Source organism: Opisthocomus hoazin, chromosome 1 (genome assembly GCF_030867145.1).
Source record: "Opisthocomus hoazin isolate bOpiHoa1 chromosome 1, bOpiHoa1.hap1, whole genome shotgun sequence".
Lineage (NCBI taxonomy): Eukaryota > Metazoa > Chordata > Aves > Opisthocomiformes > Opisthocomidae > Opisthocomus > Opisthocomus hoazin.
In genome coordinates this window covers 102,656,210-102,676,954 of record NC_134414.1, presented here as the reverse complement: position 1 = coordinate 102,676,954, position 20,745 = coordinate 102,656,210, and the positions used below count along the sequence as shown (strand labels likewise).

At 43.1% G+C, this 20,745-nt stretch overlaps 1 protein-coding gene across 1 annotated transcript in view; it reads right to left on the bottom strand.

Moving 5' to 3' along the window:
- The window catches only part of LOC104327736 (myelin-oligodendrocyte glycoprotein-like), a 40,477-nt gene extending 23,265 nt beyond the window's left edge, over nt 1–17,212 (bottom strand). Inside the window, exon 1 of the mRNA XM_075443272.1 lies at nt 17,118–17,212. The gene's annotated coding sequence lies outside the window, so the exon portion shown is untranslated. The remainder of the gene's footprint in view (nt 1–17,117) is intronic.
- Nucleotides 17,213–20,745: the final 3,533 nt, after the last annotated feature.

The following is a 20,745-nucleotide window of genomic DNA, read 5'->3' as shown; positions in this document are numbered from 1 at the left end:
CGAGGGCATGTTTTGCCTGCATCTCAAGCTGGGCCTGCTGTCCTGCAAATGCTGAAGCAGGGGTGTGGTCTGACCTCGGCTCTCTGCCTAGCCACCTAGGTTATCTCAGCAGCTTACATAAGTCTCTAAAAGCTCATGAATGTGACTCCTTCTATCTTTGTGCTCCATCCCGTCTGTACAGTGTCTTGACAGAGCACAGCTGAAGGGCCATAAAACTTAGGGAGGATGTAACTGCACTATAATAGAGTTACTGAACAGTATTGAGCATCAAAAGCAGCATGGCCAGCAGATTGAGGGAGGTGATTCTGCTGCTCTACTTTGCTCTGGTCAGACCCCGCCTGGAGTCCTGAGTCCAGCTCTGGAGCCCTCAGCACAAAAAAGACATGGACCTGTTGGAAGGGGTCCAGAGGAGGCCATAAAAATGATCAGAGGGATGGAGTACCTCTGCTATGAGGAAAGGCTGAGAGAGTTGGGGCTGTTCAGCCTTTCAGTACCTGAAGGGGACTTATAAGAGCAGAAGAGTGACTTTTTACGAAGGTGTGTAGGACAATGAGTAATGGGTTTAAACTGAAAGAGGATAGATTTAGATTAGATATAAGGAAGAAATTTTTTACAATGAGGGTGGTGAGACACTGGAATGAGTAACACAGAGAAGCTGTGGATGTGCCTTCCCTGGAAGTGTCCAAGGCCAGGTTGGATGGGGCTTTGAACAACCTGGTGTAGTGGAAGGTGTTCCTGCTCATGGCAGGGGGGTAGGAACTAGATGATCTTTAAGGTCCCTTCCAACCCAAATCATTCTATGATTCTATATATATTACAAAGGTCCAATGCAAAAAAAAATATTTTTTTTAAACTGACAAACTGTCAGCATTTGATGTAATGATTTCATAATTGTTTGTGGTAATGGCTTTAGCTGTTTCTTGCTCAATATATTATCCAATTTACAAGTGTGTTTTTTCTCTTCAGTCAGCACTTACCTTTCACACCAAGCCAGGACTATAAAACCCCCTTGGTAAATGTCATCAGTCCAAAGAAGGAAAGAGGAAAACTCCCTCCCTTTGAACTTTCAAATTCATATAGTGGATAAAGCCAGGTCACAAGGGAGAGGGAGAAAGGGAAATTCTCAGGGACTTTCCTAGGAAGCAGAAGGGAAACTATTTCAGGCTCAGGAGACTGCTTTGAGCTGATGGGATAGTCAATAAAATGTCTTTATTATTTTTGTTCAACGCCTTGTCTAGGAGGAAGTATAAGGCACTAACACCACAGAATTTCCATTTTCCAAAATTACTTTCTAGCTCAATAGCATAAGAGCAGGGAAAATCCTGGCCCTGCAGATGCTTATTTCACCTGGCAACTGATGCCAGCAACAGGCTCAAGGACTACCAGTTGCTTTTCTGGATGGTGAGTCGTCTCTCCTCTTAGCTATTTTTAATTTGCACAATGTAGAAACCACCCTTCTTCAAGACAAGATGGTGTTGTTAGTGATCCATGCCCACAGTTCCACTAAGATACAATAGTCAGTTTACTTTTTCTCTCTGACCTGTTACTAGACAGTAAGTCACCTCCCTGGCTTGCATCCAACTGATCCTAGGGTTACATATTTCCTGACAGGTGAGAAAAGGAAGAAAGTTGCATGAAGTTCAGGAAATATTTATTATTGTCCTCTAGGAAGGTGTTAAGTATTCCTCAACAAAGGTAAATGAGGCGAGTTAGTAACCAATGCTATTATAGTTGCTGCATTGAACATGGAAGCATTGGGAAGGGTGGGTCTGAAAATGGAAACTCCGGATGCCAGGATGAGAGGAGAAAAAGAAATTCAGGTTAACCGAGGTTGGTGTAACTTGTCTTGGCTCTTTCCCAGAGAATTATGTTAACTTGCGACTGAACCGACTAAGCCCTGTGCTGGGCACCTCACTGAGGGTTTGTACACCTAGAAGACACATTCTATGGTGATGGCCTCTCTGAGTGAGAGGAACCACCTGCATTGCATCCTGGGTTTTTCTACTAAGCTACAAAGTGCAGTTTGAACATGCTTATAAGCAACTGTTCATCATAAAGTCTTCATAGTCCCGGAACAAATCCTGGGGCCAGTCAACAGTGTTAATTAACCCACTGATGTCAGAGCTACTGACCTGAAAGGAGGTAGTCTCTGCCTGAGCTGGTGTCTCTAGGAGCATTGCTCTGTTATAGCAAAAGTGAAGGTGTCTGGGTTTTTATCTGTGGTTTGTTTTCTCTTAATTGTTGCAAACAGACCTGCAGCTGCAGTTTGTGAGAACTTTTTGAGGAGGGAGGAACTCTTTGTAGAACAACTTTCCCTCACAGTAATTCACAGCATGTACCCAGTACCACCTATGCCTGCTAACAAAGTACCTTTGATATTCCTGGTGGCATCTTTTCTTATGCAAGGAAAAGCAGGCAAGTGCAGTGAATGTAAACAACTACGAAAAAGAAGAGCTATTCCCTTCTCCAGGAGCTCATCTTGGCCTTCTCCATAGTCATCCAGTGTAAAGCACAAAGTACTCATGGAATTGAGTCCTAGTGCTTAAGGACTCTTGGACTAGTGACAAAAATAAGGCTGACAGTTGCCAAATACTGCAGGCTTAAACCCGCCTCCCTCCTCCCAATGGAATTGCCTTACCAATCCCTGTGTTTTGAAATGATTTTCAAAGCTGAAGCCTCCACAGGCTTTTAAACCTAGCTGCTCTAGTATCGGAGCAGGAAGTTTCTAGTTGTATGGCTGTATTACAAGCATGAGAACGTTAATGTCCAGCTAATTTCTGTCCATCTCTGATGGATAGAAATAGGATCCTAAATAGGGGCCCCTAAAAGCCCCCTTAAGCACATCATGCTTGTTTTGCTAAGCTGTAAATAATTGTTCTAAGTGGAGAACAGTCATACGTAGACTTAATGGGATGTATATACAGTATACAACATAAAGTTGTGTTGAGATGTGGAAGTTATTTTGCCCAGGTGTTAGAGGACTGAAGACTATTGGCTTGATAGCTGAGATAGATGTATTTATTGTCTGAAGGAAATGTCTTGAACAATAAATTTGTGTAAGTACAAAAAAGAAGAGTGGGGGTCATAGGCAATTCCTGCAGGCCCTTTACTCTGGGATGTTTCTCGATCTTCTTAAAGATTTCATGTTTTGTTGTTAGTGCTCAGATCTAATTCAGCCAAATCATTTTACCACCTGAAGTGCCCACCTCTCAACCATTGTAGGCATGATCGGATCTTGTCTCATTCTTGTCCCCGCAAAAGTGCTTTTTCTGTTATCAGTGCAATAGCACTGCATTTTTACCCCCATCTGTAGTCATGACCACACCGGGAGGTGCTGGCTTCTTTTCAAAATAGCAGGCTTAGGGTTTGGAAGCAAAGAAAGGAACTCCCTTCTTCCAAAGCATTCTGAAAGACCACTTGTGTTTACTTCGTATAGATGTGTTTCTATTCAGAACCGAGGCACAAGAAAGAGGTGGCATCCTTCCCCTTACCCTTTTCTGACAACAGTACCCTATTCGTCCTACGGCTGTGTGTGTACAATTAATTTTCACAATGTTGCCTGCTCTCTCCTTTAGGTACACACAGGGAATCTACTGCAACAACCCTTATCGTTAACTGTGCATGTGTCTTGGGGGTGTGTGTGTGTTTGTTTTTCCTTTTTATGTGGTGGTTCTGTCTTGACTTTCCTGTTGGAAACTGTAGGACTTCAGCAGAGTTTCTTGTGAATGATTTTTAGGTGAGCACTGTACTTGGCTGCAGTGCTGCTCTTCCAGAAATGGAAGATGACTCTTAACTCCGTTTAAGGTATGTGTTGTTTTTTTGTTTTTTTGTTTTTTTTTTTTTTTTGAAGAAAAAAAAAAATCCAAAGCCATTTCCTCCCATTTCTTCTTCCCCCCTTCTCCCAGTGGACTACTTTGCAGCTAGAAAGGTCTCTTCCCCCAGAAGAAAGCAGAGGAACAGCATAAGATGGAAGCCACAATTTCTTATGCTGTCACATTTTGTTCTGCAATGTCTTTCTGTGACTCCATTTCCTGTTGCAAATCAGCGCTGGCAGCCATGCAAAATCTTATTGTCACAGGGCAAAACTGATCTTTTTTTCCCCCTCTTTTTCTCCTTTAATACTGTGTTCCATAGAGTGTCTGGCTGCTGGCTTATGCACTAACGTGTTTTGAATTGATAATGGGTTAGACTTCAAGCACTGCTCAACAACAACTCTGTCGGCTCTGTCACAGCTGAGGCAGGGAGAAAAGAAGCTTAAGGTTTTTGGAGCCAAACTCTGTTGGATTGAATTCCTGTTTTGACGCAAGTAACTTCTGGTACGCTTTGGGGCAGTAATGTTCCCTCAGACAAGTTTGGAGCTGTTAGAGGCAAAAGGCAGTAGAAACCGCTGTGCCAAGCCTATGAAAATCTGGAGAAACCACTTCTCAACTGTTGGGCTAGACCACATGGTTTCTCTTCTCCCCTGTAGCACAGAGATGACTGTAGTGCCAGAGATGGTGGTGTGATTTAGCCATGCAATATGGTGATGGATTAGAGGCAATGCAACAGGACAAAGAACTCCAGGAACGTATGACATGTAGCTAAGGCTGACCTGGGCTAGTCTACAGTGGTAACTCAGTGCTAGGAAAAGTCTGAGGTGGAGCTACAGGGGATGATTCTGATAACCAGGTACATTTAACGTATGTACTGCTCACACCTCTGATCCTTAGAGTTAGCAAACGCTGATTGATATTATGGCTTGGGCAGTGTTTGTCGCCTTGCTCTGGCTTTGCTGCTAATTAGCTCTTGTAGGCAGTAACGCTTCACTTTGTGCAGGACTACGTGAATTGTGAATGCTGGGGCAGTACAAGCACAGTGTAAGCCTGGCCAGTTATCTGAGATACCTGTGCTATCCCTCAAGAGTATTTTCTGTTGTTACTGCTGGAGATGAAGAACTAGGTTAGACTTGTGTGATCCAGCAGCCACTTCTTCTTTGGGCAAGAACTGCAGAGTGTAACTCCTGTTTGTCTTAAACACAAGGAAAGAAATAACTAGGACAGAGAGACTAACAAGTCCAACTGATATTGTTGCAACAGCAGTACAGATGATACTACACAGGATGCCCAAAGAACAGAGGGTTACTAGCAGTCAGGTTGGAAATGCTTTGCACTGGATGTTGTACTCCCTAGTAAAAGGGCTGTGTCGAGGGAAGACAAACTGTAGTTCCACAACTGCTGGAAAAAAACTGCACAAAAATGCAGGGAATGGGCAAATGGATTCTCTGATGTGTCCTGCTATTAATGCTTTTGCACTGGAACACAAATTCTCTACACTCTTACAAGAGCTGACTTTACAGGGCCATCTTGGTTTTGTCTTTTCTCTTGCCTCGAGAACAGTGCTAACAGTCTCCTCTGTGGTTTTCTCTTTTTTTGCTTATTTTTGAAAGACTTGTCAAAGGGCGACAAGGGATGTTGGGGAGAAGAGGGGGGAATTAGGCAGGTGCTTAGGTGCTTTGCTTGATCACACAAGCCTTTCATTTCTTGAGAAACCAGGTTGTGAACTGTTAATTGCATCTTCATACAATTGGCTGATATTGATCTTTCTGGATTGTGAAAGAACAGGAAAAGACAAGGCAGCCTTTGAAATTAACCATTGGAGATGACAAGCCAATATGTAAATTGATTATACCTCCCAAGAACTACACGGGGGACATAAGTCCTAAAAGTTGCTGGTTTTCAAGTGAGCTTTAGTTTGCTTTTCTAAGGTGATATAGTTCAGTGATAATGGAGGTCTGGTAGCGAATTGTCTCATTTCCTCAAAAGGAGCTTCCTTCTGTTGTAGCCATGTGAGCCTTTCACCAGTTACTGTGTTTAATACCAGAGAGCATAACACCTGTCATCTGAAAGTAGGAGAAGCTGGATAATTAATAACTGAAAGCAACCAGATGGTGTCAAGCTTTTGAATGCCACCCAGATGCCTTGAATTGTAATAGCACCTGCTGGTCACTTGGTGGTCGACAGCAGGGTCATCTTGAGGGTGGTGGTGGAGGTCACTTTAGATATGGCCCCAGGTCTAAACAAAGTACCTTAGCAATGAGACACTGGGTCAACTCTGTACAACTCTGCTATAAAGGCAACTTACTGGCTATAGGTAGGTGGGCTACACCTACACTAGGAAAGCAGTGCATGGGCAGCTGCTGTCATCTCTTGTCTGTAATCAAAAGTCCACCAAATGTAACCTTTCTTGGTGTCAGAGATACTGAACAGAACTTTTATATGTTTATGCTCTTTTAAGTCTGTTGGTAAGTAATGATTTGAAAAGAAAGAGGAGCAGCTTGTGCAAAACCACAAGCTTTCATGCTGTGAAAGATCAGCCTGACCTCTCTGCGGTTCTACACTTTCAGTATAGGAAACCCCCTGTGAAAGTTTAGGTAATCTTAGCTTTACAATATGTTTTCAACTAGTTCCAGACTGGAAGTTGAGGGTGTGAAATGCACATCCCAAATAAGGCTTGCAAATTCAGCAGTGCATTGCACTGATCTACAGTTTGGCCTGTAGGCTTCATTTTTGCCCTTTGAGGAGGTAAGCTTTGGGAATGGATTAGATCATCAGCCTCAGGAATGATAGGTACAGTCAAACACCTTTGCAATTAATCAACTGATCTAAAGCAAAACCATCTGAAATTTTGTAGGGATTTAGTCCTGTAGGCTGGGGCTCTGCACTGGGCCCCTGATTCTGCAAATAGCAACCTCCTTCAGGCACAGGAGGCAGAACCTGGGGCACTGGTCTGCAAGAAGCAGCTGGAGTCTGAGGAAGCAGCAGCCACCAAGATGGAAGGACTGGCAGCTGCTGCTTGGTGAGAGGTTGGTAGAAGATGGAGACAGCTTCTCCACAATCTTACTTGACGCCTTCCCATACATTCCTCCTCCCATTTGCTCTGGAGTGGCAGGGGTAATGGAGCCCTTTCCAAAACAGCAACATTTATCTTCACTAGTACTGTTGAGAAGTCCTGACATTGTGTGACATCTCCTTGCTCCCACCACACACTCTCATCTCCCTTGGATGCCTGCTCTTTCCCTTCCATTGACTAACACCCTGTGAAATATCATCTGATGGCATATTGTGTCAAGGTTTTTTCCCTAGGATGATCCAGGCCCAGTAGCTCCTTCTGCAAGGGCTGAACAGGCTGTAGCTCCAGTGGCTCTGATCTAGTAGCTCTGGGTAGCAGGAGGAGCTGGTTTGGTCCCTGCGGTGCCATAGCAAAGATACAAGCTCTTCTGCACAGTAGCAGGTGCTAGTGGCACGTGTCTTTTGGCACCCTTCAAGCTCTTGGCTGGAGTAGTGCACGAGTGAGGAGGCTTTGCATCACCTGGATAATAACTGTTCTTTGGAAATCCAGGAAGATGTAGGTTGGAGTATTACAGTGATTAGGTCTGTGCCACTAATTTTGGAAATGCTATTAAGTATGTGTGTTCTACAGCAGCAAACTGCTAGTTGGGCACATGATCTGCCTTGCAAGATAAAGGGCACAAAGATGCACTGTATTGTTCCAGCAATATCAAAAATCAAGTTGTATGCGAGTGGAAATGTCTGATAATATAACCTCACAACTTTGCATCCTTGGATATCTTCTCCAAGAATGTCAGAGAACCAATATAATTCAGCAGGCCATCCATAACTGAACAGATGATTATGACTATGCAGTGGCAGGGCCAGTCTTCTCAAATGTTTCTCTGTCCACTTATCCTAGAGCCGTGACACAAATTTTGGGCTTCCCAGTTGTGATAATTCTTAAAAACTGTTTACTCTCCAGTCCTTCTGATAGTCTCTGCTTTAGTGATCTCTTAAGGTGCGTATTTACCCAAATGGGAGACAAGGTCTTAGCTTTCTGTCATAACATACGCTTTCTGAGAACTGTAAACACCAGTGAATAGCCCTGCTTTCCGTGAGACCAAGACATGTAAAATAACAGCTGAAGGGATTGTAAGTGTTCCTCTTTATGTGAGAAATCATTGTTTGTTTTTGGGTTCCTCTGACTAAAATCTCCTGTTGTGCTTGTTTAAAAAAAGACTACTTTCCTTTATTCAGTTCTGGCAGAAGATCTGTTTGAAATTGTAGGCCAAAGTACTTTAAAGTACTATTTATCCATTTGCAGAGTATAGAGGCAGAACCACATCTGGCTAGGTTCTCTGGCACCTTGTAGTGTGCTGTGGATATTTTCCTAGGATTAAAAGGGTTGTCCAGTCTTGCACATCTCAAAGTACTTATGAGTGTTTTTCTGATACAGTCACCCTCACTCCCCCCAACACAATATTATTCAATGCAAAGCTGTTACTGCTAGAGTAAACGATTGATTTTCTGCTTTGCCATCAGATTCTAGGGAAGGAGACACTTCTAGGGAGAGGTCTAACCCAGCTGTAGCCAGGAGGATTTTTGCCACTGTAGTATGCTGCTTGCATACTTGCTTGACAGACACAGAAACTGAGCGAGTCTCCCTCCTGCTGCTGGGAAGAGATGTGCTTCCTGGGCCACCCTCGTTTCCCACAGCTGGGCTGCTTGAATCCACATCCTCTCTTGCCACTAACACTTGAAGAAAACTCATCTGTTGGAGGTGGCCAAAGCCCGAGTTCTGAGCGTTTGTGGTAATGTATGACAAGACTTGGGGCCTCAGAAATGACTAAGCCTGGAGCCAAAACTATACAGAAACTCTGATTTTGAAAGAGAATTTCTTCTCCCATTTGTATTTGCTTACTAGTAACAAGAGGTGATGCATTCAATGAGAACTTAAATAGTTTGGTCTTTGATGATGGGAATGTAGATATTACCTACTGCATTCCATAATTTCAGTTGGGGAAGTGGGGAGAAGAATGTTTAACAAGACTTGCTGTACAACTTACTGCATACCTAACTCTCACAGGAGAAGCGAAGTGATGTCCTCAGGTAGGAAAGTACAAAGTGCTAATTGATTATATATGGCATTGTACTAAGTTTACTGGTAGCTGCCAAACATCTCAAGGACTTTTTATAATGCAGGCAAACAAAATATTTTGTTTGGATCTTTAGAGCACTATTAAATGGCATGAAACATCACGGCTGCCCTTTTTGTAAACACAGATCTGTTGTTTGTGAAAATGTATAAAGCTTTTTTTTTTCCTCCCCTTGCTCACACATTTGTGGAGAGCTAGCTAGCAATTATTAGATGTGATTTAACTGATAACTGTTAAACAAAGTAGAAGCTTTTCGGTTGAACAGAAGGGAGAAATTGTTCATAGAAAGCATTCAAACTATATAAACTTCCAATGGACTAGTTTTGAAGCCCTTCCTTTGAGAACTCATGGAAATCTTCTCTAGATGCTAACGTGCTTATCTCATGCCTGAGGTTCAAAGCCCTTGCATCCCTGTCCTACTACCAGATGGGATTTGAAGAGCCTCATTAGTTACGTATCTTACAATGTCTTGGTTTCTGAGGACCTCAAAGTTGGCGTTGGCACTGCTAAGACTGTTTATTTAGAGGACTGAACTAAGAGTACTACATATTTGTCTTTTGTAATCCTTCATTCAATCTGTAAACAGTCATTTGGGAGATGAAGTTGAGGTGGCAGCTGGATAAGGACAGTGAACTGCTTAAAGCAGCTCTGAAGTGGAACACAGAGGTTCTAGGAACTGAAGCAATTCTATTTCTAAGCAGTTGCTCAGGGGAAGCAAAACATCTGAGGATTAGCTCTGGAACCTTCCATTCCCCCCAGGCTCTGGAGCCACCTGAGATAAAATACTGGTCTTGGCCTAAACAGGGTAAGTCACGGGGCTCTCTGGTCTGCACCTTACTGGCAGTGAGCTGATGGTGGTCTTAGCCATGACTTGTGTTACCCCATCTGTGCTCTATTTCTTAAAGCTGCTCCATCCCAAAAATCTCCTGTACTGTGGCTGCAAATGCAAGGAGGATTGGAGCAGATGTAGCATTTTTACACCCCCTGGAGATGACCCTTGACACAAGGACTATTTCTGTGTAAAATCTTGTTTAGGCCTATCGATGCAGAAGAAAAGTAAGAGAAAATGGGAACCAAGACAATAGAACTGAACTTTAATCAAGGCTATCTGAACTTAGATCCTTCTCTCCCTTCTTCTGAGGTGTGGAACAGTTCTGTAGTTGAGGCGAGGTAGGGACACGCCACCAACCTTGTCAAGCCAGCACTGCTTGTGCATATCACTTTGCATCTGAATCAAGATGTACAACTGCAGCTGTGAAAGCAGTATTCAGAAGATACTTGTAAATTAATATAGGGGCTTCATGTCATGACCACCACGAAACTTGCAGCTGTAATGAGGTACTCAAAGGGTGAAATTAATTGTGTGGAGGATAATTTTTGAGGACAGAAGTTTCCCATGAGGAAATTCAAAGATCCCCCAGCCAGACTTGCCATACAACCCTGCTAGGTCTTTATTTAGGTATTTTGCTTTTGGTTTGAGAATATTAAGGCTTCATCCAGACTGTAGTGCAGCTGCATCCTGGTGCCATAAAAGGAGTCTGTGCTCAGCAAGTTGCTGCTGCTCTCCTTGGTCTGAATGGACCCTAACCGTGGGCCCAAGAGCTGTTTATGGAGTAGGTTTCTCCAGAGTACACTTCTTGGGTGGATGACAATGCCCTAGTACAAACAAACACACTCTTTTCTGCTCCATTCCTCTGTGAGAAGTGCAGAAAATGGGGAGGAGGTACTAAAATTAGTGTTATAATATAGAGTCTTACATGAGTGTTAGTCACGTGAAATGCTTACCCCTGACTCTTTAGCTTGGCACAGCTATTTTTCAGTCTCTCTTGCAGAGGAGGCCTTTCCAGGGAAACCCCTTAGCCTCAAAGTTTGTTTGGTTTTCTCCTCCCTCTCTCCCGGCAGAGGACTTGGAAAATATAAGATGTGCAGCACAACACGGGCATCCCAGGGAGCTCTCACTCCTGTCTTCTTAACTGCATACTGTTGCAGTCTCTCTTGTCGGGAAAGATTCCTTCCTCATCTCAAACAAAAACAAAAATCACTCTGAAAAGAACATAAATTTTGCTATAGGAGACAGTAGAAACTCTAATAAGTTTACTCCATAGATCCTAGCATGAAAGGGCCTCAAGCTCCTACTGGGTCATGCTCTGCTTTCAAAAATCTCTTAGAAATATGACTCCAATAAAGTTGCTGCCGGATGTGCAGATATCAGAGCCAGCTTTTAAGCCACCGCTCTGCAGTTCACTAACAGATGAGCAGCATGTGGCAGCGCAGGGGTCAGGGTAGGCAGCAGTCAGAGCATGATCAGCAAGAAAAAGACAATGCCAGCTCCTCCAAAGCTGGGTAGCTGGAAAATGTTGAGTCTGCAGATGTACACAATAGTTTGCATCCATGCAAGGATGCAGAAGGCAAAATGCAGCAACTCCCTACAGACCCTGTAAATCTACTCTTTAGAAAAAAAAAAAAAACAACCAAGTTTAAGCTGAGCTGTCTCAGCAAGGGAAATGTAGGGAGTTCTGGATGCTCTTCCCCTTCCTGATGTCAAAATAAAATAATCCTCATATCAGAAATGATGGCAAGGATCTGCTTGGCTCTAGCTCAGATAGGTCTGTAACTGTGGTGACAGCTGACCTTGCTCTGGCAAGGCTACTGAGAAAGGAGCTGAAAGCAACTTTGCTTTTACAAAAAAAACTTCTGGTTTGGAACTTAATCAGATGGCAATGCAGAACATGGGGAAACTCGGATGTTAGGAAATGACATGTGGAAAGCCAGAGGTGAAGAGATTATACTTCAAACGCACTTAGTTAAGAAATACATTTGGACTCTACAACTAACTAACTATATTCATAAACTGTGGTAGGAAAAAATCAAGCAAATCACAGTCTCCTTCATCTCATTGCACCTAGTCTTTCTAGCAGCCTTGCAAGGAAATTGTAAGTGAAATAAAATAATATGGAAAACTGCACAATAACATATGCACAAGGAGGTGTGAGAGGAAAAAAGCTACATACAAAACTAAGTTGTACAAATAATTTTAAAAATTAAAAAACCCCTAGTGTTCTCTGGATGACTAATTTGCCTGTTTTCTCCATCCTCCCCACTCTTGGCTAAAGTTGCACCCTTCAACTACACCAAGAAACAGCGAAATTACACCAGTCACCAGAACTCTTTGTTTATAGAACAGAAGGGAATTTGGGGTGAAGCTTTGGTAAACTGCAGTAACCAAAGCTAAAATACTTGAAATGAATCCTTGCAAATGGCGCTGGGTCCTGTGGTTTTACCCACTGCAGGTGCTCTCTCTCAGGATGCTACTGAGCGCTTGTACTGTTACTCTCCCTTAATGCCTGCTGCTCAGTAGGTGGGCTGGGTGTGTTGAATAATTCTGTTTTCCAAGGGTAGATTGCTGTCTGGATCCTGTAGTCATAGGTTTTGGTGTTAGCCCATCAAAGACTTGCTATAGATCTGTGCAAATACCATTTTATTCCACTTCGTCTTGCTTGTGCATTGTCCTTTGCTAACAGAGCTGGTCTCTTGCTGAAAAGGCATGATTGAGCCACCTCCACTTAAACAAAGAGTGAAGGGTCTGGAGGATGTGGTAAAGTAAATCATATATGGGCAACACTTGGTTGAGTTTAAGCATGAGGCTGACAAGATGGGTTCAAGGCCATCCCTCCCACACATACCTGCAAGGACATAGACACTCTTGAGACAGTGGCTGAACTGAAGTAGTATCTGTTGCCAAAGGTGTCGTTATGTTGTAACTAGAAAAGCTGTGGTGGGTTGAACTTTTCTGCTGTGTGTGAAGGAATATTTTTCCTGTGGTTGCTTCAAAAGCAAAACCAGAAAGTGGTAACCCACAGATGGAGGATCAAAAACAAAGTATGGCTTTAAGACAGTTGGTTCTGGGATGTTAGAGTGTGGTCACATCCCCTGCAAGAAGTTGCGTAATTTAACATGCACAGACACAAAGTAGGCCTTCATGCCTGGAAATTGTCTAGCTTGGAGTCCTTGGGCTAGCTATGTATTTATTGTTCTTAAACTGTGTGTGCTGGGGAGGCAGAGTTGTTCTGAGCAATCTGCACTCCTAGGGGCTGATAGGCAAATGGAGACCTCTGCAGTTTAGGGCCTGCAGGTATTCTAGTCCTTCTAGAATAGATTATAAATTCTCCAATTTGTGATTTTTTCCTTTTTAACTTTCTTTATTCCTCCTCTATTACTCAGCAGGCATCCTGAAAGAGATAATGACTAAGAGATACACACTTTCTTCCTTCAGTCTTACTGGGCATCTCCTTGAAGACTCTATCCTAGTACCAGCAATTTATTTATTCTGTTACAGAGGACTTTACCACTCCTTCTCTATGCTACTAGCTAGAAAAGTCTGGTGGTTGGAATCAGAGTTTAGAGAAAAGAAAATACAGAGACAATAGAGGAAAAGGCAGCTGAGAGAACAACCAAATCTGGAATTATACAGCCATAAAATGGAGATTTCTTTTAGTGATGCTGAAGGTGGCTGTAGTTTTATTTGTTCAGTACTCTATGTGAGCAGGAAGGAAAACGTAAAGAAAAATACTCCCCCCCCCCCCCCCCCCCAAAAAAAAAACCCCAAACCAGAAAAACAACAAAAACCTACCACCAAAAACAACCTCTCCTTTGTCCCCTCCAGCAATAAACCCAATTAAAAACCCAAGCCAGTGTGAGTTTTGGTAGCCTGCGCCATACACCGTAGGTGGTATGGATGTCTCAGGCCAGGGCTGAGCCGCCGAGGGTGCCCGCGCAGCCCTGTGCCGCACTGATCCGAGCTCCTTTCGCAGGCTGGGAGCAGCAGAGCCCTGTGAAGTGTGGTGGAGAGCTGCAATTAGTAACTCCCCATCAGCACAGGGAATTCATGCCCTTGCAACACTGCACTGAGACAGCGGTGCTTGTTAGCACAGGCACCTCTGCACCGTGCCTTGCTGTGCGGTTAAGATGCACCTGAAGGTGCAGAGGTGCCATTTTAAAGACATATAGGCAGACCTGAACTAAAATAAATGACTAGAATTTTCTGAGGCTCAGGTTGCTACGAAAAATCTGACTGCAGGTACACTTGCACATCCCCACATGCCTCTGAAAATTGTCAGTGAGCTATTTCACAGAGTATATATTCACATTCAGTATGTGTGTGTATATAGTTAATGGACTATGGCAGAAAAGTATCTCATTGTTCAGAGGATAGTTCTTGTTTTTTTCCTTTCCTCCTCTCTTTTCTCTCACCTGTTGATACAAAGCTTTGTCTGTTGGTGTGTGCCTGCAGCATCTGGTCTCCTGGACTGGACTGCCACCTTTTGCGTATGCTTAGGAATGCTTAGCTTCCATAGATGGTGGTTGGCTCTACAGGCTTCTCATCCTGAGTGGGAGGGAAGGCTGTAACACAGTTCAGAATATGAATGTAACTGGGGATGTGAGAGATAGAAACCAGCTCATTTTTCAAATGATTCTTAAATACTAATCATACAAGTACAGAATGGGTTGGAAGGGACCCTTAAAGGTCATCTAGTCCACCCCCCCTGCCATACCCAGGGATACCTTCCACTAGACCAGGTTGCTCAAAGCCCCACCCAACCTGGTCTTGAACACTTGCAGTGATGGGGCATCTACAGCTTCTCTGGGCAACCTGTTCCAGTACCTCACCACCCTCATAATAACGGATATCTTTCTTATGGCAAATCTAAATGTACCCTCTTTCAGTTTAAAACCATTGTCCCTTATCCTGTTGCTACAGGCCCTTGTAAAAAGTCTCTCTGTGTCTTTCTTATAAGCTCCCTTCAGATACTGGAAGGCTCTAAGGTCTCCCTGGAACCTTCTCTTCTTGAGGCTGAACAACCCTATCTCTCAGAGCCTTTCCTCATAGGAGAGGTGTTTCAGCACTAATTAGTTTTGTGGACCTCCTCTCGACAAGGGGCAACAGGCACAAACTGAAGCACATGGAAGTTCCAGCTGAACGTGAGGAAGAATGTCTTCACTCCGAGCATGATGGAGCCCTGGAACAGGCTACCCAGAGAGGTTGTGGAGTCTCCTTCTCTGGAGATAGTCAAAAACCCACCTGGATAAGGTCCTGTGCAGCCTGCTCTAGGTGACCCTGTTTTGGCAGGGGGGTTGGACTAGATGATCCCCAGAGGTCCCTTCCAACCCTGACCATTCTGTCATTCTGTGACCCGCTCCAGAAGGTCCATGCCTGTCTTGTGCTAGCAGTAAGCTGTAGATGCCATCTACAGCGATATGGAGGGAAAAAGCCAACAAGCTCCCTGAAGAGTTGACTGCACTGTTGTGTGTGTGGTTGTTTTTTTTCTTTTTCTTTTTTTTTTTTTTTAGTAAGATATAGGTGTGTTTTTCTTTTGAAAATATTGTTCCTCACTGGAGTGGCTTCTCTGGCAGACCAAATGTCAAGAAGTGGTGACTGTTCCAACAAAGATCAGTCTCTTGAATGTAGTATATGCATCCATGCAGTCTTATTTTAGGAGTTTCATAACTGGTGATAGTGTATTGGAGACTTACTTGTGGTGCTCATCTTGGTAAATATTTCAGTAACCTGGTCTACGTTACAGGAAGAGGGCTTGGAGATAAAAATTGCCTACCACCTCCTCTCCATTTCTAGAAATAAGTAATTAATTTCTCTAAAAGGAAAAAACTGTGCTAATCTCTGCCTTTACTTTGCTTACAATTGTATCATGAAGTTAAAAATCTTGCTATTGTTTTCTGACTTTGATTTCATGAGAACTGAAATCTGTACCTGTGTGATTTCACTGCTCACTCAGGATTCCGTTTTAATCAACAGCTGAAATACTTGTATCAATTTAGTCTTCAAAAAGGCAAAATTGTCTGGCATGAGCTGGCTCTTGAGGGGTCTGAGTTCCAAATTCACATGGAGGTATGAGAAATTGGGCTTTGTGACATAAGTTGCGTTGTACTTTTCCCAGGTGCGTCTCTTCTACCTTCCTCTCTCGCTGCACTACCTTGGTGAGTACAGTTCCTTCTGAAGAAGGGACAAACTATCAAGCGTAAAAATAGATTTTAAAATTGAAAAGTTGTTTTAAATGCCCTGCTGTAGGAACTGGCATGTACGTCTGTGGTTGTGTGTTTGTTTTTTTTTTATTATTCATCTAATATAAACCTTCCATCAAAACTCAAAGGCGACAAGTGCTGCTGAAACCTACTTGTGCAACGGTATCTTGTTATCTTCTTTTCTGAACTCCACAAACGCTTGTAACAGAAACCATGGTGACTCACGACTTGGGCAAATCCTCCTACGCAGTTGCTTGTCCTCTTTCTTGTCTTTTCACTCTTGCAGCTGATTTCTTCACTAGCTGCAAACCGAGACCTTGGGTTTTGTGCAGCACTAACTTTGTGATTGTGTGTGTGTATGTGCTACTCAGTACAGTGGGACTCCTCACCTTCCTTGTGCAGGGGTGTTTAGCTGCTATTACACACTGTCAGTTTGTAAACAGGGACCATTCAGAACCTAAAAAGCTACACAGGGTTTCGTTCTTGGTGTGAGTAGTGTGCTGAATGTCTAGCCTGAGCTTTTTCTTTTACTCAGCTGACACTTGGAGGCAGTAAGTGTGATTACTTATTTTCAGCCTAGTGTTCTCTGAACTTCACTAAACTGAAACTCCCCGTTCGGTCACTTCTGTCTGTGTGTCAGTTTAATGACTAAAGAGAAGCAAACAGATAAAGAGCAGAAATAAACACAAAACTGTACTGGGTGAGTAAATTAGTTGGATGTGCCTTTTGAGGCATCAGGTGAAAGCTGTGAAAGCTGCCTTTTGTTTTACCGGCAGCCTTAGCCTCACTTCTCACTTTGCAGTCTAAGAGCACCACAGCTGGCAGTCAGCAAAGGGGAGTGGAGTTACAGAGCCAAAAGATTTTAACTGGGAAACCCCTCAATCCATATCTTTCCTTTCTAACAAGCTGCCACTTATGACAAAGAAAAAAAAAAAATAATCCCAACAAACCCAGATTATTTCTTTTCCATTTTCCCATATCCACATCATCTGCATTGTAAAAGACTTTAGCCAGAAAGCCACAGCCCAGATACTGCAGTTTTAGCACTTTCTAGTAAAAGATGGAAAATGTACTCTTACATTAAGTATTTACTCTTAATCAATCTCTCACTTACCTGTGTGGAATCTCTCGGTGTCCTGTCTGAATGTGCTGCTGCGAGGAGCCTCTGCCTTGAATGAGGAAGTGCTGGAGCAGGGCAGGATGTGGAGCAATGACTCAGACATCGAGGGCTGTGCTTCTTGACTAGCTGAGGAGTAAAAGGAATTGTTGACGGCACTCGGCGTAGCCTGATCATCTGACGTAAGGACTTGCTAGCTACCACTTCACCAATAGAAAAAGCTCAGGACCATTCAGTATTTGACCTTTCATCTTTTACCAAACTTTAGCTGCTTATGATAATGCAACGTTCTGGTATTGCAGCCCTTTCCAGGAGGACTGTCTGCCTTTTGTCCAATAAAACATATGTCCCTGTCAAAAAGCATTTCTTTGCATGAATATGCCACTTGAAGGTGTTCAGAACAAAGATTTTTGTGATGCTTCTGAAACAACTCTTGCCTCTTAGCTTAAGCAGGCACTTGAGACTTTGCTTGGTTTGTTCTTTTGTCTTTTCTTACATAAATGTCAGTTAAAACTAATTGTATTTAGTGTCCTATACACCTGAACACAGAAGCTACCACTTGCAGCTTCTAAGCATGACTTTCCAAACTCTACATTGTCAAAAAAACTCTGTCTCTTATTTGCTCTGTAATCAAGCACTGTTGTTTCACTGCTTCTCCACTTTTGATGCTCAGGTACCGAGCAAGTTTTACCCCTTATTTTTTCAGCCAGCCATGGTAGAAGCCTTTCTCGTTCTCTTTGAGAGAGCTCTTGCTTGCGTTTTGCCGAGCTGCCAACTTTGGCATGGGTGCTTGGCATGCTCTGCTACGTCATTTCATAAAGGAATTTAAGTTTTCTATGGACATTTGCTAGCATGGCCATCGCCTCACTGGGGTTTTGTTGAACATAGTTCCATAATGTCACAATTCAGCACTCGCTTATCAGAAATGGAAAAAGATATTAGGTGGATTCTGTTCAACTCCCATCTTTAAACTACCAGTCTCTGGGTAGTCTCTCTTGCATTGAATTGAATCCTTCTGACATCTCCCTTTGTTTATTTTAAGAAGTGTGTGCGTGCATACACCTATAATGCACTGTTAGTGTTGAAGTTTTCATTATATAAACATGCCATAAAAGGTGTACCAATTGTTTGAATTACTAATTATTTTAAATCACTGTTCATCTCAACTCCACCTCTACTTCGGTTGAGCAGAGACCTAGCTATTTAATCATGCTGGATTAATTTAAATATCTGTATGTAACATATACAAAAAAATTCCTTAAACTTTAGAGTAAGTCTGAATTTTTTAGTAGTAAACAAGAAGTTAAATAATTGAAGAACCTCTAGGAAATCATGTTTCATTATGCTAGAAAACAAACAAAACCCCTGCAGTCAATGGTTTGAGAAGTAGCAGTTGATAAATTTGTCAGCTTCATGGTAGCTTTTCAGCAATACACAGTTTCTCACCCAAGTGATACTGTAATGGAATTCTCTCCTATGACAGTTATAATCCTGAGTATTTCCTGAGGCACTTCACTTTTGGAAAGCTTTGAATGCCTGATGCAACCCACATTAGATGGGTGGTAAGACAGCCCAGAGGAAAATACTTCGCAGTTCATCGAAGTTATTCTGTCTGGCACTAAAGCACAGAAGTGGAAGGCTTCCGAGACTAAAATTCCTGATGAAGTACTAAAACCATCTGTGACCACACTAATATCATGAGAAAGATGTATTATTTTTTTCCCCATGCTCTTCTGAAAGCTCATTTCTTTATAGGATAATACTCCTCTTAAATCAAAGCAGAAGTATTGTCCAAGTTCACACAACTGTTGTAATCTGACTCACAGATGCTATGTCTAACTCCAAGTAAAATAAAATCACTCCATAATCAAGTTCAAGAAATTGAAGCTGTATCCTTCATGCTTCATCTGCTAATTTCTTCTTTATACACTTGGAATAGGTCTCTAAGATATTACGTGCCCCAGTCTAAATTTAAACCATCAGCTAAGGTAATTCCGTAATGTGTCCAGTGATTCGAACAGCCATTTTCAGTACAAACCTTTGAAGTCCTGCATCACTAAATACTCCGTGTTTTTCTTGCATTTGGTCTTTGAAGTGCACTGGCACAGTGATTATGTACCATGTAGCAAAAAAATCATAAGAATGGAAAGGCTGCTGTACTCCAGCTTTGTGCGTTGGTATCCTCTGTGTCTTCCCTTCCATCCTTTTCTCACACTATTGCTGTCCTCCCATCTTGTACGAGGAGGCAGCAGACCTGGATTACTAATGCATTCTTCCAAAACAGCTCAGTGTACAAAAATACAGGAGTCAGACACCTGTCTTCTAATGGTCTGAAGTGAATGTTGCGTGTCTGGAGGGCACGGCCATACAGCTATTACTCAACTTGATTTTCGGTGATAAGGAGAAAGAAGTCACGCTGATCTGTGACGACTGCTCACTGGGATAAACTACACCAATATATACGGGGCGTATGGCTGTTTTTTGGTTGAAGGTTGGTTTTTTGGTGTTGTGTTTTTTGTTTGTGGATTCCACCCCCCCCCCCCCCCCCCCCCAAGCTTGCTAATTGCTCGTGTGACAGAAGTGAGGTACTGTGACTGCTTAGTCTTCCACTGCGCTACACTGAGTGTAGTTACATATGAAATAAAATGAGGACTTGGCAGCAGTGCCATACTGGCTTGTAACTGTTTATCTTGACAGATACAAGATTGAATGATTACACACACACACACACACACACACACCCCCTTCCTGTTTTCCAGTGTAGTGCTGTTAAACTTCACATGGGTTGAGCCATCTGAAGGAGATTGTTGCTGTTATGGCTATACAATTTGTTCATGTTCTCTCAAAATCCAGCCATAACTTTCCCAGGATCACAGAATGTTTGAGATTGGAAGGGACCTCTGGAAGTGATCTGGTCCAATCCCCCTGCTCAAGCAAGGCCACCAGCTTGATCGTCAGACAGAGCCTCCTGTGTGTGTTTGTGTCCATTGTCTCTGTTCTCATCACTGGACATCACTGAAAAGAGCCTGGCTCTGCCTTCTTTGCACCCTTCCTTAAGGTATTTATATACATTAATGAGAACCGCCCTGAGCCTTTCCTTCTCCAGGCTGAACTGTCCCAGCTCTCTCAGACTTTCCTCACAGAAGAGATGCTCCAGTCGCTTCTTCATCTTTGTGGCCCTTCATTATACTCTCTCCAGTAGATTCATATCTCTCTTGTACTGGGAAGCCTGGAACTGGACCCAGCACTGCTCTCCTTGAAGACAGGAGTGACATTTGTTCTCTTTCTAGTCCTCTGGCACTTCTGACAGTTGCCCTGATCAATCAAAGATTGTCAAGAGTGGCCTTGCAATGATATCTGCCAGCTCCCTCAGCACTCATGGGTGCATCCTATCAAGGCCCATGGACTTACGTGTGTTCAGTTTACTGAAGTACTCCCTGACCTGATCCTGTTCCACCAAGGGTATGTCTGTCTTGTTCAAGACTTTCCTTCGGTCTCTGAGACCTAGGATTCTTGAAGGCTGGTCTTGCTAGTAAAGACTGAGGCAAAGCAGGTGTTCATTATCTCAGCCTTTTCCATGTTCTGTGTAACCAGGTCCCAACTCCTTCAGCAGTGGGCCCACATT